The sequence below is a fragment of the Grus americana genome, chromosome 2 (genome assembly GCF_028858705.1).
Source record: "Grus americana isolate bGruAme1 chromosome 2, bGruAme1.mat, whole genome shotgun sequence".
NCBI lineage: Eukaryota > Metazoa > Chordata > Aves > Gruiformes > Gruidae > Grus > Grus americana.
In genome coordinates, this window is record NC_072853.1 from 4,277,624 (window position 1) to 4,295,573 (window position 17,950).

Here is a 17,950-nt window from a genome sequence, read left to right on the forward strand (position 1 = left end):
TCATTCCCATGTCCCCATATGATGGCACATGTGCAGCAGAGCAGATCGGCCAGGCAATACGTCCCTGCTGACCGCAGCATGGGCAAGGGGCTGTGGTGTACCAGCCTCTCTCAACGTGTGCATTCACTCTTGAGTACTGAGAAACTTGCCAGCACATTTTCTCTTTGAGGTCTCCAACCCGTTTAGTTCCAGGTGGCCAAGAGACTGAAAAGTTAGAGCTTAGAGGAACACAGGGAGAGATGGACAGGCGCCCATTTCCTTACGAAATCAGGCTAAAAATAGGGCGAGATCAGCCCTTGAGAAGGCACCCGGTCCATCCCTTTGTGGGACCACTTCTACGAAAGCATTTGCGACAGAAACTATTTTTAGCCCCCTCCAGCTCCTCCCCAGGCAAGTTGCTCGTGTTTGTCCCCACCACCCCGCTCCATCGTGTCAGGGGCACAGCACAGAGTTGCCCATCTCTTTCCACCAGCAATTCTTCCCTTCACAGCAGCCATTTATGGATGCAGAGGCTGTGACCGTGCACCTGCATCCACAAGGCCCATGAGATGGTGAGTCCTCACCCTCCTCTTTCTGCTCCCATTTCCAAATGCATGTCAGACACACAGGCACTAACACCCAGGGATTCAAGCTTTTGTACCCAGACAAGATAAGGCACAGAAGCAATGAGCACCTTCTTAATTTTTATAAAATAAAATGGAGTAAAATTTCTATCTATTCCACTTATTTCTTTATGGTTAATCTCTGCCTCTAGACTTCATGGCTGATTTTTTTCCCAGTCAATCTATTTCTCTGGGAGATGCTTTCCTATGGTGAGTGCCATCTGCTTCAATTCTCCTGTCCCTCCTCAGCACCAGATACAGCCTCCTTGTCCTGCTAAATATGAAATGGATCTAGCACTCATATACAGGGTAAGATGGACTAAACCTGACGATTTTCCAACCATCTCAAATCCACATCCTCAAAGGGGGTCACATCCTTGGAAATGCCATCCCTGCTCATTTCAAAATCCTTCTCCCAGCCAGCTCCTACCCTGGCAGTGGTGTCCAGGGAGACCTGCCTCTCAGCTCACCCCTCTGTTTTGAGTCAGAAAGTTTGGCTTTCCCCATTTTCCTTCCTTTTTCCTATTCTGCCCCAATGCAACAGCCATCCCCTGTGGCTGTTTAATCCTGATTAAGACGTCTGTTATAGTTTAGTTGCAGCAAAATCAGAATTTTTGACTTTATGTTGGGAAGTGAGGTTTTGTTTTTATTTTGGGAGATGAGGCTCTCCACATTCAAAAAATAAAGGCTGAGGATTTATTTAGGGAGCAAAAATGAAATAAAAGAAATGAAAATAAAATAATAAAATAAAAACACAGAAAGGAGTGCAGTAGCTAGATCTTAGAGCCATTAAACCACACGCTTTTTACTGCCTGTGTCCTTGATGGGAAGATTTTGATGTGTAATGACAATCTGGCTTCTCAGCAGCCCTTTCTTGTCCAGCAATTTCCAGACAAGAGTATGTCAGTCCTGACTATGGCAGCCAGCTTGAAAATGCTCCTTTTTGCAGCCAGGGAAACTGTGACACAGCAGATGTGGCAAAAAGGGAATGGTAGTATCAGAAAGGCAATTCCCACAAAAAAAACCCAAATCTTCTGTCTGGTGAGAAAGGCATGGAAAGGAAAACTCTCCTGGGACAGAAAAGCCTGTGGAGGAGAGACAAGATGATGCAGAGCTTCAGACACTCCAGCTCTCTCCAAACAACTGATTCTCCTGAATATAAAAATGAAACAAGGGAACACGCAGGGACAAACAAGTGTGGTGTAGGAATGAGCTGGTCAGAAATTCTGGAAAAGGAAAAAGGAAAATCATCTTTTCCAAACAGATTGGACAGGAGAAGAGCATCCAGCAAGTGGGCACACAAGCCCAGCAGGACAGGGAATGGTGAAGTTGCCCCCCATCCCTTCCCTCCCAGCTGATGTCAGGCACAACACCCACAGCCACAGCCCCACCGGGGCAGGGGACCATTGCAAACATTGCAAGAGACAGGAGTCTGAGTAAGAGGGAAAAAGGGACACTGCTGGTTCCTGACCCAGATGAGCTAAGGTTTTTTGCAATTTCTTGTTCATCCCTTTCTGTTTTGCTGTCTCTCCAGTGTTTTCCACTGCCACATCTCAGGGTAGCTTTGAGCTGTGTTCAACCCAGCCACTTTCCAGTAGGCTAAGCCTTCCTCCCTCTCTGTGCAAAGCCAGGTTGTCCAAATCCCCAGGGGACTGCAAAGGGATGGGAGATACTGCAGAAGTCCCCAGGGTCCTGGTTGCACAGTCACGTTCCTGGAAGGAACAGGGAGGTTTAGCCAGGGTGATTCCTGTTTGCAGATCTCACATGCACAGCTGGAGTTTGCAGTTTCAGAGATTTGGCTCCGAAGCCCCGGGTGTGATTTCAAATCTGACAATCCGTGCTGCCTCCCTGCATTGCCGCTCATTTTCCATGTCCCTGGCAGGTGAACAAGGAGGAGATGACACGTACTCTCATGGGACATGGGCGATTATTGCTTTTGCTGCTCACATTTAACAGCCACATATTCCCATTGACATTTATTTCAGATTACTTCCGTTTCTTCATAAAATGATCACATCTCTCTGTATGGAAAATTTAGCTGTTCTAAGTATCAAGCTGTGCTGCTTGTTCCATATGGGAAGGATCAGAAATGGTTTAAGTGGGGTTTCAAAATGCAGATTAAAATGATGGGCTGGAACAAGATCTTGGTTTGGAAGCACCATGAAAACATCATCTCAAGTTTCAGCAAGCTGAAAGTTAGGAATGAATTGCACGCCAGGATTTTTCAGGCTGGAAAAAAAGATGAGCAATAGGAGGGATAACAGAGATTTGTAAAACCATGAAAGGCACAGAAAGGATACAGAGACTGATTTTTTCATGGTCTCTTTTAATGCAAAATCTAGGCCTTTAATCAAACCAACACAAGGAAGATTCAAAGCAAATGCAAGGCGCTTCTTCATGTAATGTGTGGTCAAACTATGGAAATTCTTGCCACAGTATTTTGTGGGTGCTAAAAATTGCACAAGTTAACAGGACAGTAGGTCATGAAGAAAAAAACACTGAGGATTGCTAAATAGGTAAAACCCACATGCAACTCAGAGCACCTTTAATGCACAAGTATTGGAGGGAGGGAGAGTACTTGGAGGAAACATTTCATGCGTGTTTACTCTGTTCTTATACAGTGTATGTACATACAGACCATAAAGCTTCAGTTCCCCGGTAAGCACAGAGGAGACATCCAACCACCCTGAGTTGGGTAGCACACAGCAACTTGAAAATGTCCCTGCTCCTTTCATTTTAATCAGATGAAAACAAAGGTTGCGCAAAATAGCCCAGTCACTGGTCAGGGACAGTTCGTTCCTTCTGTCGATTGCCAGTTCTGACAAGCCCTTCTCCAGTGAGGAAAGGATGAGTGAAGGGAAAATCCCCATTTCACCATTACCCTGGGGGTGCTGTCAGGAAACAGCAGTTTGAGCAGAGGCGACTGTGCATGTCCCAGGATGCAACAAACAGCCTTGCTTTGCCACAGGTTAAGTTCCCCAAGGTGTGTGTGTGTGATAAGGTACCTTCTTGGTGTTTCACTACAAAACAAATACCCAGCATCCCTGGATGTCCCTGATGCTACTTTGAGCCAGGAGAATGGATTAGAGACTGCAGAGGTCCATTTCGACCTGAATTATCTCATCACTCTATGATCTGGTGTTTATTCGCAGCTGTGGTTGGAGTCCTCCATTGCTTCCTTGGCAGTGGATTGGTCGATCCTCGCAGGGTTAAACCCACAGTAAAGCAACACAACATTCTGGTGCGACCAAACCACAACCACACCCTGTAAGCTTGTGTTTAAATTCATAGAATCATAGAAACATAGAATAGTTTGGATTGGAAAGGACCTGTAAAGATCATCTAGTCCAACCCTGAGCAATGAACAGGGACATCTTCAACTAGACCAGGCTGCTCAGAGCCCCATCCAACTTGACCTTGAATGTTTCTAGGGATCTACTACCTCTCTGGGCATTGTGTTCCAGTGTTTCACCACCCTCATTGTAAAACATTTTTCCTTACATCTAGTTTAAATCTACCCTCTTTTATTTTAAAACCATTACCCCTTGTCCTATCGCAACAGGCCCTGCTAGAAAGTTTGTCCCCATCTTCCTTGTAGTACTTTGAGTACTGAAAGGCTGCAATAAGTTGTCCCCAGAGCCTTCTCTTCTTCAGGCTGAACAACGCCAGTTCTCTCAGTCTGTCTTCACAGCAGAGGTGTTCCAGCCCTCTGCCCATTTCTGTGGCCCTCCTCTGGACCAGCTCCAACAGCTCCATGTCTCTCTTGTACTGGGGACCCCAGAGCTGGATGCAGTACTCCAGGTGGGGTCTGACAAAAGAGGAGCAGAGGGGCAGGATCACCTCCCTCGACCTGCTGGTCACGCTGCTTTTGAGGCAGCCCAGGACACGGTTGGCTTTCTGGGCTGCAAGCGCACACTGCCGGCTCATGTTGAGCTTCTTATCAACCAACACTGCCAAGTCCTTCTCCTCAGGGCTGCTCTCAATTCTTTCATCCCTCAGCCTGCATTGATGCCAGAGGTTGCCCTGTCCCAGGTGCAGGACCTTGCACTTGGCCTTATTGAACGTCATGAGGTTCACATGGGCCCACTTTTCAATCTTGTCCAGGTCCCTCTGGATGGCATCCTGTCCCTCAGACATGCCAACTGCACCACTCAGTTTGGTGTCGTCTGTGAATTTTTCAAGGCTGCACTCAATCCCACTGTCTGCATCACTGATGAAGATATTAAACAGTCCTGGTTCCAGTACAGACCCCTGAAGAACACCACTTGTCACTGATCTCCATCTGGACATTGAGCCATTGACCACTACCCTCTGGATGTGACCATCCAACCAATTCCTCATCCACCAAACAGTGCACCCATCAAATCCATAACTCTCCAATTTAGAGAGAAGGATGTTGTAGGGGACTGTGTCAAAGGACTTACAGAAATCCAGATAGATGAGATCCATAGCTCTTCCCTTGTCCACTGATGTAATCACTCCATCACAGAAAGCCACTAGGTTGTTCAGGCAAGACTTGCCCTTGATAAAGCCATGCTGGCTGTCTCAAATCGCCTCCCTGTCCTCCATGTGCCTTAGCATAGCTTCTAAGAGGATCTGTTCCATGATCTTCCCAGGCACAGAGGTGAGGCTGACAGATTGGTAGTTCCCAGGGTCCTCCTTTCTATCCTTTTTAAAAACGGGTGCAATGTTTCCCTTTTTCCAGTCACCAGGGACTTCACCTGATTGCCATGACTTTTCAAATATCATAGAGAGTGGCTTGGCAACTACATCAGCCAATTCCAGGACTCTGCGATGCATCTCGTCAGGTCCCATAGACTTAATGTAAATTCATATTCCTCAGGTAGTCACAAACCTGATCTTCTCTTACAGTGGCAGGGACTTTGCTCCCCCAGTCCCTGCCTTGAGGTCCATCCAAGTTAACTAGATCATATTCAGGTCCCTGGGATGCTCCTGTATAATTTATTGATGTAGACATAGCCTGTGCATCCTCTCAGCTGCAGCCATGGTGGGACAGGTGAAGCCAAAACAGCACCAAGGCCGAGCACCATAGTCATCAAGGTGTTGGACAAGGTGAGTTCAGCTGTGATTTAAGTCCCTAGTGTTCCTCATTGCCTATAGCTGTCTGGACACGCATGGAGAAGATAACATTTTCCACCTGATTCAACCCTGTTGCTGATGTTCCCGAGCATCAACGATCACTCAGCATTGATTAATCACTTGGTCTCTCCCTAAGCGCGTGTCTCTCCCACTCCGTGCCCTCAAGTTCAGTCTCGCCTCAGGGGAATTGCAGCACAACTTGACTTTAACCAAAATAAACTGTCCTGGCACGAGGTCCTGTTTTTCAACATAGAGCTTTAAAATAATAAGGAGCAATTTTCCCTTTTTCTTGCTCCTACAAGGCAGCATGGGCTCCGTTGTGAAAGCTTCAGAGATTGTCACCTACAACACCATAGTGACCCCAGAGTACCCGTCTATTTGCTTTCTCATGAGAGGCAATTCTGTAGCCGATGGAGATTTATAAGTTGAAAACAGGCAAGATTTTCCATGGCTTGTAAACTTGTGGAAAAACCAGAGGGACAAAGACAGCTTGGGGCTTCGAAGCTGTAAAACAACACTCAGCCCATCTGATTTTAAGTGCTTTAGACCTTATATCAATATTGTTCTTCCATGGAGGTGGGGGTGGGGTGGGGGTGGCGAGTAGGAAGAGGGACTCATCTACCCCAACAGCAGGAGAAATCTTTTGGAAACAACAACAAAACCACAGGCCTGGGTAATCCCTGTTAATAAAAACAAAGCTGCATCTCAGATTGTATGTACAAGCTGGAATCAGGCAAATTTATTCCCGTGGTGCTGTGAGAGCAAAGAGATAACAAAGTGGTCACAGAAGTATTTTGGAAGCTCCCCAAGTGCATCCTTTTGTCATCTTCTCTTTTCTCTTTTAATTTGAAGGAATCAAGCCCCAAGTACTATAATCCAGCTTGGATCTCCCACTCTGTTCCTCCTGTTATTTTAACTTCAGGCACAGCAGTCCTTTGAAAAAGTGCCCCGTTCCCACTGCCTGGGAGCTATGGGAAAAAGCTATCTTGGTCCTATCAGGAATGTGCCTCGCCTCTGCCCTGCGGTTGTGCTGCGTTTGGAGAAACTGGTGTCACGAAGCACCACAGAAGGACAGGCCACGGCGTTCCCTTGGAAGAGCTGGGGCAAGGCGGGGGGGGGAACAAGTGGATCGGGCTGTGCTGTCCCTTTGCTTCTTAGAGTTGGAGGAAAGTTGGAGAGACTTGTTTTGGTTTTTTCCTGCTTCTTGGGGATGGGAAGAGAGGTGGAAAGTTTCAAACAATGTGCGGCAGGGCTTTGGAAAGACCATGCCCTGTGAGCAGCTGGAGGCCAAGTGAGATGCTGGAGAGCGTCACACACAGCGCTAGGAGCCTCCACATTTGCAACTGAATCAAGACCTTTCTGGCTGGTATCTGTTAACTAGCTCTCCGCAGGATCTAATGGGAGCTCAGACACCTAGCACACATGGATACATGGACATGGAGACTCCTACATGTCTGGGTCTCCATCCAAAGCTGAATGCCACCCTGGAGCTGGTGAGATGAATTCTCACCCACATGTCCAAAGGATTTCATGGGTACAGAGACCAGGGAAATTACACAGCAAGGGTTGAATGGGGAAGAACAGGTTTTGTAACTTGGGTTTGCTGCAGGACTTACCTGACACAGTTCCCAGAAAGTTCATCTTTAAACCCAAAGGTTCAATCTATTTGAAGGTGGAAGAGCTTAAGCAAGAAAAGAGGAGTCCAATGAGCAAGTACTGACCCATGATGTGAGCACCTAGTACTTGTCTTCCAGTCAGGAGGGGTGTTGAGCTGGAGGATATTACATACTGAAAAGATATTGCTGGCATTCCCCAAATAGACACCCTGCCCATGGAAAACTAGAATATCCTGCCCCAGATTCCCTGACAGAGCTACAAGGAGTGACCAGGAGGGACATGCTGAGACATCAGGACACCCAGTCTCAGAGGATGAGTCTGTGCATTAGTTCAGTCTTTGCAAACAGGGCCAAAATCTACTTTGCATGTCAAAACCACTGTCTCCCTCTACTCATGCCACTACCTTCCATCCCACAGCCTCTGAAAACTCCAACCATTGCCCATACAAAAGATTTTCATGCCAAGGTGTCTTAGAGGTCCATCTGGGACCCCAGGATTGGCTCACCTTCTGAGCCAATCAATTAGGCAATATTCCCAAGGGCATCTCAAATACCACTAAATGCCCCTGTTTAGGCAACTGGTGCCTGACCGTGTCTGACCAGCTTCTCATGCACCCAAACTCAGCATCTCCATCTGATTTGCAGGTTCAGCTTGCAACATCTGTTTGTTCAGAGTCCGGAAATGGACAGGTCTTCCTTCCCTTGGTGTCCGTAGCAAAATTCTCACTGACCTCAGAGGAGAGGGCCAGAAGTCACAGCCCTCAGTGGTGGAGAATGCACAGACAAGTCATGAGGAGGGAAATCAGAAAACAGCTTACCCAAAGCTCCTCCAAGACACTGTCATGGCCCCCTCCACCTCAGCCTCATCCTCAAGCACATAGACCCTCATCCACAAGTGAAACTGCCAGGGACATTGCACTTGGCACCTGATGTGCCTCCCCCAAACACCTTCAGCTGTACAAAACATGGCTGGCTCCAGTCTGGAAACACAAGCCCCTCTGAGAAGAGCTCTTCCCCCACTAGCTGTGATCAGATAGAGCTGGTTAATCCTTTCGCAAGGGTGCTAGGCCAGCTGCCAAGCCTGCCTGTGGGGAAACCATCCAAACCTGACTCATCCTCAAGCAATTCAGATTGTTCCCTTTAGCACTTTGGAAAAGGTTATCAGTCTTCTTGCTTCAGGCCAGAGCAGGATTGATGGATGGGGGAAAAAGGCAACACGCACCACACTTGGCGTCCTTCAGAGAAGAGGACTTTATCTGTGGAAGGCAGAGACATGTGATTCAGGACTGGCTAGTTGCTTGCCCTCCACAGAAATACATTTTCCACATGTGAAATCAAGGGGTTTGCAATTCTCTGCAGTATCTGACTGTCTCAGGAGATGACCTCAGGCTAGCCAAGCAGCCCAACTCTACTAGATGGGGACCCCGTCAAAAGCAAAACAAGTGATGAGTCAAGCACTTGGTATGCTGCCCTTGCAGCAGCACTCTGCAGTAAATGCATTGGCCAGAGCACAAAACCCAGTCAAAGAAAGAGCATGTCCAGTGCAAGCACAGCCTAGAGCAGGGAATGTCACACTCTCCTTTCCACAGACACCCCCAAGATCATGCTGATTTCTAGGCTCTGGAGAAATCTGGGTGAGAACTCCTTATCTCCACTGAACCACAAAAGCCAGGAGAGGAGAAGATAAGCATCAAGTCACAGGTAGTCACTGCTTCCTTCCATCCTCTCTTGGAGCAAGCAGGTTCCTCATCTGCACACTCTCAGATGGGTAGGATCTCCCTCACCGGTCATTCAGCCATGTCAATGTGTCTTCTGCTAGTGTCAGGACTGGTAAATAACTGTAGGGAGCTTGGAGGAGGCAGAGGGGAAGAGCAGCAAGGGTAGCTGGAAAGGACTCGGGTGACAACACCAGGCTCCACACGTGGTTATCCCACCAGACTGTATCCTCTTCGACTGAGCCCACATCTGCTCTCGCAGGGACTCTGGGGAAGGTTGTACCTCAATCCCTCCTGTTTTTTGTCCCTGTTCGAAAGGGATTCAGCAGCTGCTCAGATTCTGTGCATCCAGCATTTGATCTTTCCAGCCTGGTTCACTTTCCAGATGCATTTACTAAACTATCATAGGCAGGGAACACAGATGTAGTTATAGCACTTTTAAGACCAAGGATATCTTGGAAGGAGATTTATAAGTCCTTCTGATTGAGTAATGAACTGAAACTAAGAACAAAGAAGATCAGAACATCACTTGTAAATACAGACTTTCCGAATAGTGGGATGTCAGAAGAGTCCTAGTTAGATCAGAAAAGACATAAAAAGCAGGTCATGGCAAATATAATGTAAATGGGAGGGCATGCTTACATCATCGTGTCCTACCCAAAGTTGTCAGAAGTAACCTTGGAAGACCTCAGAACCGGAGGCCATTTCCAGTAACAGCAGAGAGTGACTGCACAGCCCGCATTTGTTCATCAACACTTGATACAGCTTTGCCTTAGAGCTGTGCTGGCAGCCAAAGATAATTAACAACATCACTTTCCCGTTAATCTGTGGCCCACACAGCCATTGGGTGCAAAGAAGCAAAACAATATGTTGCTGAGATCTACTTCTTCCCCCCCATTTTCACATCCACTGTCCTTTGCCAAAAGCTCCCAAAGCCATCAATAGGAACAAATCAATAACAGGCCTGTAATCTCTTCCAGGAATGAAATGTGTGCCTGTATCTAGTAAACTCCCAAAGGAAAGACCTTGGCCTCATTGCTCAAGCACACAGAAAGACTCCATAGAGTGCAGATTAACCAGCTATAAAATATATCAATGAACGAGCTATTCCTTAAACATTTTACTGCTTCTTTTTGTGTTAACATATTTTCTTGGGGGGCTTGAGGCTGAAGAGAGTTTGATGGGTACCACCAGTTATGTAAGTAGATGGAGGGAGCTTGGCACCTTCTCTTTAGCGCACGTTGGCCAAGCTTACACAATGCAGCCCCTCCAACAGGCTGGTATAACGGTGCAGATGGTGATGTTAGAAGCCAAGTGCACATCAGAAAAGATGCATTTTCTGAGCTCAGAAGGGTAATGTGTTGAGGGATTGAGTCCTTACCAACAACTGACAGAGTGTAGCATTGTGGTCATCTCCAACCAAGGTAAGTCCATGCCATTGCAGCAAGAACAAGTCCTGCTTCAGCCACCATGACCTACCTATTTCCAAGGCATATTGCTGACACCCCATGATCTGGGTGTAGACAAGGCTAAAGGCTACTCTTTAGATACGCATACCCCTGCTCATGGGAGGAGGAGCACTTGGCCATGACCCCCATGATCCTTATGCAGAAGATGAATCAAAATCATTTGGGCTCCAGCTCAGGTTGTGGTTGGTTGTTTTTTCACAAATTGTTTTGGGAAACTGTTTTACCCAAAATGACTATTCTGGAGAAGTCAAGGAAAAGCTACTACGTCTCATGTAAAGACACATAAAGTCCTGTGACAGCTCCTGTATTCACATCATAGTGCATGACACATTGCCTACCATAGTTCGTGTTGATGGTCCTGCCTTGAGGCTGAAGGATCCAGAGGCAGAACTCCCACTGATTTCTACAGGAGTAGAATTAGCTATAAAAGATTAACTCCTTTGACTGCATCATTAATGTACAAATTGTTAGATTGTTATTCATCAACAAGGTAAGATTGCCCGGGAGTCTACCTAACACCAGCAGGCTGACTTTGGCCCAGTAAAGTCCTGGCCATTCCTCCACTGGCTGTACAACTTTACATAAAACAACTGTGTTATTTTCTTTCCAAACAGCTCATTCCAGCCACAAATCTTTGAGTTCGCTACACCCTTAGAGCAAACTGGCCAAGGGACAGCAAGGACTTACTTAATGAGAGCAGGGCAGGACTTGAGTCAGTGAAGCTGGAAATTAAAGGGAATAACTATTTCCCCCCCTTTTCTGCTCTGGGATAAATGAATCCCACTAATGTCAAAGTTCATGTGTTACCAGAGATGGTCAGCGCTGATTACCAAACCACATATGAAATACGTTTTACCTGGCAAACTCACTTTAGGTAGCTAAGGTGCAAGTGCAAAAATGGCCAGCTTTGCATAGAACTGATGTTCCCATAATACATAGCTTATGTTAACTCTCGTCAAGGTTGCGAACAGCTCTGCACACCAGCCCAGCTGGTGTTGGCATTGCTGCTGTGCTGCATGTTACCCCTCCCGTTGCAGTGCAAGGAGGTGAGGAGGTGTTTCCCTCAAGAACCTGACCTCCTCCATCAAAGGTTAAACCATGGAAAATTCCCAAGTACCAGATGATCTGCCACTTGCAAATCAGGCAGTCAGTTATGTGTGTCCTTCTCTGACCAATTCAACTAGGACCTATACGAGTTGTCCTGTTGACTAATGGAAAGTTAAGTCTTAAGGGCTCTGAAGGCTAGGCCACTGAGCCTTAAAATCACTGTGCTTTGCCAGTTTGTCTGAGACACTTTCGACAGCACAAGACATTGTTGTTGGGTTTTTATTTTTATTTTTTAATATTAATTTTAGCCAGAATGGAAGAGCAAGACGATGGAAGAAATGTTGTAAGGGTATTTGAAATGGGCATGGAATTTTACACAGGACAGAGCTCCCAGAAATAGCTCCAAAACAGACTGCTTTAAAAAATTTGAAATAACAGATTTTATTGGTGTTAGAAGGGTGATTTCTCAGGGCTCTGTTTACTGTGGCAAGCCTAGAAGGGAGGCAACGTGTATTTCTACAAAACAGAAAGCAGGAGACGTGCCATTGCACAGCCAGACAGCACATAAGACCAGGCTGTTCCACCATATATGCTGTTTAAATACTGGCATTGCAGTCTTGCATGGTAGTATGGAAAAATGCTTTCATAGCTATAGATTAAAGACTCCTGGAGATTTGCTCAGATCACAGGCTTATTGCTTTGAGGAGAGGAAGAGTAAAGATGCAGATAGGTTGCAATCTGCTTCTTCCCTTGGTCACTGAGAAAGGGGAAAAAAATATCCAGGTAACTGCTGCCACATGTTCATTTTGTAAGTAAACTCCTCGGATATGGTTTCGCATTTCCCTGCGTCTGGTCTGAAACCTAAACTTCTGCAAAATGGGAAAGGAGGGAAAGGAAAAGCTCTTAGCAATATGAGCTCAGCCTGAGTTCCCACAATCCTCACCCCGAAGCCCCTTTCACAGAGGTCTGTGAGCAGCAAAGCAAGGAAAATGCAGCCTCTGAATGCAACCTTCAGCTCAGGCGAAAGTGCACTGGGAGAAATAATAACCCCTGGCAGGGCCCCAAATGAACCATTATGTCTTTATGAGCCATTGTTTCCTCTACTGATGGACCAGCTCTCATTCACAAAAAGCTGCTTTTGCAAGGCAAGAGGAAAAAACACATTTGAAAACGCAAAAGTGAGGCCCTATGTGGTCAGTGCACCATGGGAGTGTTGTGAGAACCCAGCTGTTATTTAGCCTGGACAGCTGCATGGACAGTGTTGAAATGTCTTCATGGACAAATCTGCTCACTCTCTGCTTTGGTCCCCTATGCCTGTAAACTTTGCTGTGAAGTTTTCCCTACAGGGCTAATGTCTGTGGCAGCATTACAGCTGAAGAATCTCTAGCAGTTTCCCTTACCTTCCCTCCCACCAAAACACACCCCACCAATCATACAGAGAAGGCATTGCTCAAGGGCTTAAATGAAGGGGAAAGAGGCTGAATCATAGAATTGTATAATGGTTTGGGTTGGAAGGGACCTTAAAGATCATCTAGTTCCAACCCCCCTGCCATGGGCAGGGACACCCTCCACTAGACCACGTTGCCCAAAGCCCAAAGCCTTGTGCCAACCTGGCCTTGAACACTTCCAGGGATGAGGCATCCACAACCTCTGTGGGCAACCTGTTCCAGTGCCTCACCATCCTCACTGTCAAGAATTTCTTCCCAATATCTAATCTAAATCTACCCTCTTTCAATTTCAAACTATTACCCCTTGTCCTGTCACTCCATGCCCTCATAAACAGTCCCTCGCCAGATTTCTGGTAGGCCCCTTCAGGTACTGGAATATAAGGTCTCCCTGGAGCCTTCCCTTCTCCAGGATGAACAACCCCAACTCTCTCAGCCTGTCTTCATAGGAGAGGTGCTCCAGCCCTCCAATCATTTCATGACCCTCCTCTGGACTTGCTCCAACAGCTCCATGTCCTTCTTGTGTTGGAGGCCTCAGAGCTGGATGCAGTACTGCAGGTGGGGTCTCACAAGAGCAGAGTAGAGGGGCAGAATCCCCTCCCTCAACCTGCTGGTCACATTTCTGAAATCTGAAATGCTGAAATCTGACCTGTTTCATCCCTCAATTAATAAGTTGGCCAAGTGACAAGACCACTGGCCACCCAGCTTGGGAGAGGGTGCTGGGGCTCAATTTGGTTGTGCACTTGGTGGCAACTTCACCCATTGGAATTGTCCTTCAGCACACAGTTAAGGCATGTGGGAGCCCATGCAATTAAAGAATAGCAGAGGCCAAGTTAGCACCTCTAAAATGGCATCTGCGTGTAGGCAACAGACTCGAGACCCTCCTGGCCTGTTACTGAGTCTCTGTCTAGACTACCCAATTGTATTGACTAGCTGTCTAGTGACTGGAGCAGGAATTTGGACACCCAGAGGACAGGAAAACACCAACACTTAGGAGTCTTCACATCACACTAAATCCAGCTCTCTGTGCTATGACAAGGTCAGATGTCTAGTGATGTCTGAGACGCTTTCGTTAAACTTACACTCCTCACAGGGCTGGGAGATAAGACACAGGTCCTGCTGGAGACCTGTGAGCTCAGTGGCTATGCTTCAGCATCTCCAGTGGGACCAGACACCTTCATACAGACAGCTTGAGTCCAGCCTCAAGCTTTTCTTCTCTGCTTCCTCCTCTAAGCCACGCCGTGCAGATCTGTGCCATGAAATGCACTTGGGTGCAGAGCTCATGGTGCCAGGCAGAGCTAGCTACAGGCATACAGCCCCAAGGGGACCAGCCATGGGTACGTGACCACACGGTCCTGTCTAGCAGAGCTGGCTCTGATGCTGTTGCTTCTCACAGCCCAGACTGGCTCTGCAGAAGGACACAGCAGGCTGGCTGGGAAAGGGATGTCTTTTGCAAATGCTACTGTAGCAAAGAGCTCCCACCGTGCTCACAAGGAGTCTGAAAGTGATGTGTCCTCCTGTGCTGGGCAAGAGGGATTTTTTTTTTTTTGCAGCATGAAGTGCTGAACCTTGTTGGACTTTACCTCTGCATGTTCACTTTTGGAGAGTCCTCTGCTGTTTCTGGAGAGATGCAGACTTGCCTGCCTGCAGAGGTGGTTTGGAAGCAGCTGTTGGAGCAGAGAGATCCCACTCTGCTCTCACTCTCCCCAAGAAACCTTGGATGTTTATGTCATCAAAGCACAGAGCCATGCTCCTGAAGCCTCCGAGCACCACCTTCGCTCCCAGCACTGGGAACTGCAGGGAATATTTTTTTTCCACCCTAGAAAGCTCCTCAGATATGTGCCAAGCTAAAATCTACACTGTTCCAGCTGCTCTGTGCTCCTCTACACAGCGTGGACTTGGAAAGCCAGTGCATCAGCTCATCTAAATACCTAAAAAGGCTCCCCAGCAGCTTGAAGCCTTATGAGTCTGACACTGCCTGGGGTCCCTGCCCTGGGAGAAGGGGGAAGCTGGGAAAAGGAGCATCTCGCTTGGAGTCATGAGCAGCTGAATACGCACCAGGACATCCTAAAGGCAAGGAGCAGCCAAGTCTACCCTGCAGGGCCTGGACAGCTGCCATTCAGCTTTGAAGAAGAAAACAGCCCGCAGGGCTGCAGCCACCCAGCAGTGGACCTGCGGGACCCCATCCTCATGGAGAGTTTGAGAGCCTACAGCCTCCCTAGCTCCCATGTCAAGCACAGATGTCTAAAACTGTGGTCCTAAACCTCTCCTCCATCAGCTACACTGGAGCCTGAAGACCCTGGTGTATCCAGAGGATTTTTTGCCAATCTTTTTCACCAGGATCCTGAAGATAACTGCTCAAGCCTAGAAGTACCTGTGTTTTCAGATCTGGTCTGCTCACCAGACCCACCTCACCATTGAGCCTTGCTGAGATCAGTGGCAGTTCAGCCCAGGAGGCACCTCAGCACAACTAGCCCTACATAAGAGCAACCAAAGGATGAAGACCTCCTTATTCAGATTTTTTTTACCCAATAGCTTGGAGACTCACCCAAAATAGGAAAAGAACTCTTCTTCTCACTGCAAACCTCCCAGTTAAAGTCCTTCCTGCACACAGACAGGTTCAAATCCACATCACCTGACTCTCAGTTACCAAGTTAAAATATCCAGGGATGAGGGAGGGCCTCATATTCACCTCTGTAGAAGATCTTCCACATTCCACTAGGACTCTGTATAGACAGAGCACATTATTGTGCAGCTACACAGCCAGGGTAATGGAAGAGATGCCATGGCAGTCCCCGCTCTAATGAAAATTAAGATATTTAAAAAAAAAATCAGACCCTGAATATACTCCTCCAGAGTTGACCAAGCAAGGACTGCAACGCAGGTTGCCAGCAAGAGCTTGCTATCTATGACATGAGACATATGACATGACAGAGAAGAGACCCCCAAATCTCCCTGAACAACCCTTCACACCCTCCTAAAGCTGTGAAAGACTGTAAAAATCCCTACCAGGGAAATGAAGAGTTAATATTCCTACTACCTGGGAGGTTATCACTACAATGGGACTCCTGCCCAGGAATGATGGCTTGTGGGCACAGCTCCACTGTGATGGTTTCTTCAGAACTAGTTGGTCTGTCTTCTTCTGTTCAGGAGGTTTATTTGTAGTAAATATCTATAAATAGTCTGATAGGTTGGGAGAAGAAATGAAAAAGGGCAACTGCTGGGTCATTTAATGTATAGACAAATACATATTCAATTCATCTGCCATGTAAACCTCAACTGTTCAAGTTTATCATTCACTGCCAAAAATGCTATTACAGCAGCTTGAGATTTCAAAGACAGTTTTATTCCTGTTTCTGACTGACCTTTGGATGGATTTTTCAACTCGGAAAAAGAAAAAAAAAAAACTTTATGTGCTCTGAAATGGAGCTTAGAAGGTTTAACACATTTCTAAGTATAGACATGGTGATTTACGAGGACCTCTTTTTCTGGTTTTTATAAGACTCTGTCTTTCTTCAGCCATGAACAATGTATTGGTTCTGACAAGGACACTGGGGATCTTTGAGGCTTTAGCTTTATTTATGACGGAAAGTGTGTGATCCAATGGCCAAGAAACTGGACTTACTACTCGGCTCTTCCATGGACATGCTGAACAACCTCAGAGCTTTCTCTTCCTGTGTCTCCTCTTCTCTGTAGTGATGATACACTGGGGTCAAAAATTATTCTCCCACTGCTGGTTTTCAAATAAACCAGTAGAGCCCAGTTGTTCTGGTGGTACCAGATGATGTTTCCTTGTCAATAATCCCTGCTCCCTGCAAGGTTTTATTACTACAGTTTCCAAGGGTCGACCAACCCAATTACATCGATATCATCAGGTGGTTGGGGCTGTTTATGAGGGCTGGTGCCTGGATTCATACAGACTAATCTCAACGCTTACTCCTAAGAGTTTACGATGAATGGTTTGCATCAAGGTATCAGACAGATGGTCTAATAACATATGACACATCAGTTGCGTTAAGAGCTGGACAAATACATCATAGAAAGGTGATCCATGACCAAGGGAGAGCACAGGTTTAATTGCGGTTGTGCAACAGCACTGGAGCAAACTCCATATTTGCTCTTACCTGCGGCTCTAACATTCGAGTGCTCGAGTGTTTGCATCACACTACCCAAGTGAACGAGTACTCATGAACCTAATAGAAAACTGTCAGCATTTAGGGCATGAAAGCCTTACGTTGGAATTCCTGGAAGTTGTTTGGCCATGCAAAGAAATCTGGCTTTGCTCCCAGCCAGAAAGAAGCCCTAAACATAGGTGTGATTAATGTGCAGTGAATAATTCAGTGTTAACGATCACACTTGCAGGTTCCGCTTTCTGTGTTCTCCAAATCCCTCACAAGCATCAGCCCTTTACATGCCCCAAAAACGTGTCCATGCACACGTCCTCTGCACAGTGGGTGCACAGGGCTGGGGGATGGATGTGCACACCATGCAGCGAAATTCCCAGGATAAAATCTGAGCCTTAACCTGGCAGAGCAGGATCTCCGTGGGAGACAAGTAGTCTCCAACCTTATAAGGGTCTAGGGAGAGGTGAGTTATTCAGGTCCTTGAATATGACTACGAGATGCTGCAACCTGTAAGCCTGTAAAAGGCTGATCCACGTGCATAGACAGGCACATTCAGGTGCACACCTATCTACAACTGCATGACCCATGGAGCCCACGTCTGTAAGGCCATCCTTTAAGGTGGTAAAAGCAACTCAAATTGTCACCTCCCTGTTCCCTTGGCGACAGACACTGGCCCTGGCCTGGGCACAGAGGCAGCACAACTGGGCAGCTGTGTTCATGCAACATTGTGTAGGGGCACCAGACCTCCCTCGGTCCCTCAGCATTCCCTCACCCCTTGAACCAGCACCCAGGTGCAAACAGCTGCCAAAGGTGGGGGAAGGCAGAGCTCGTG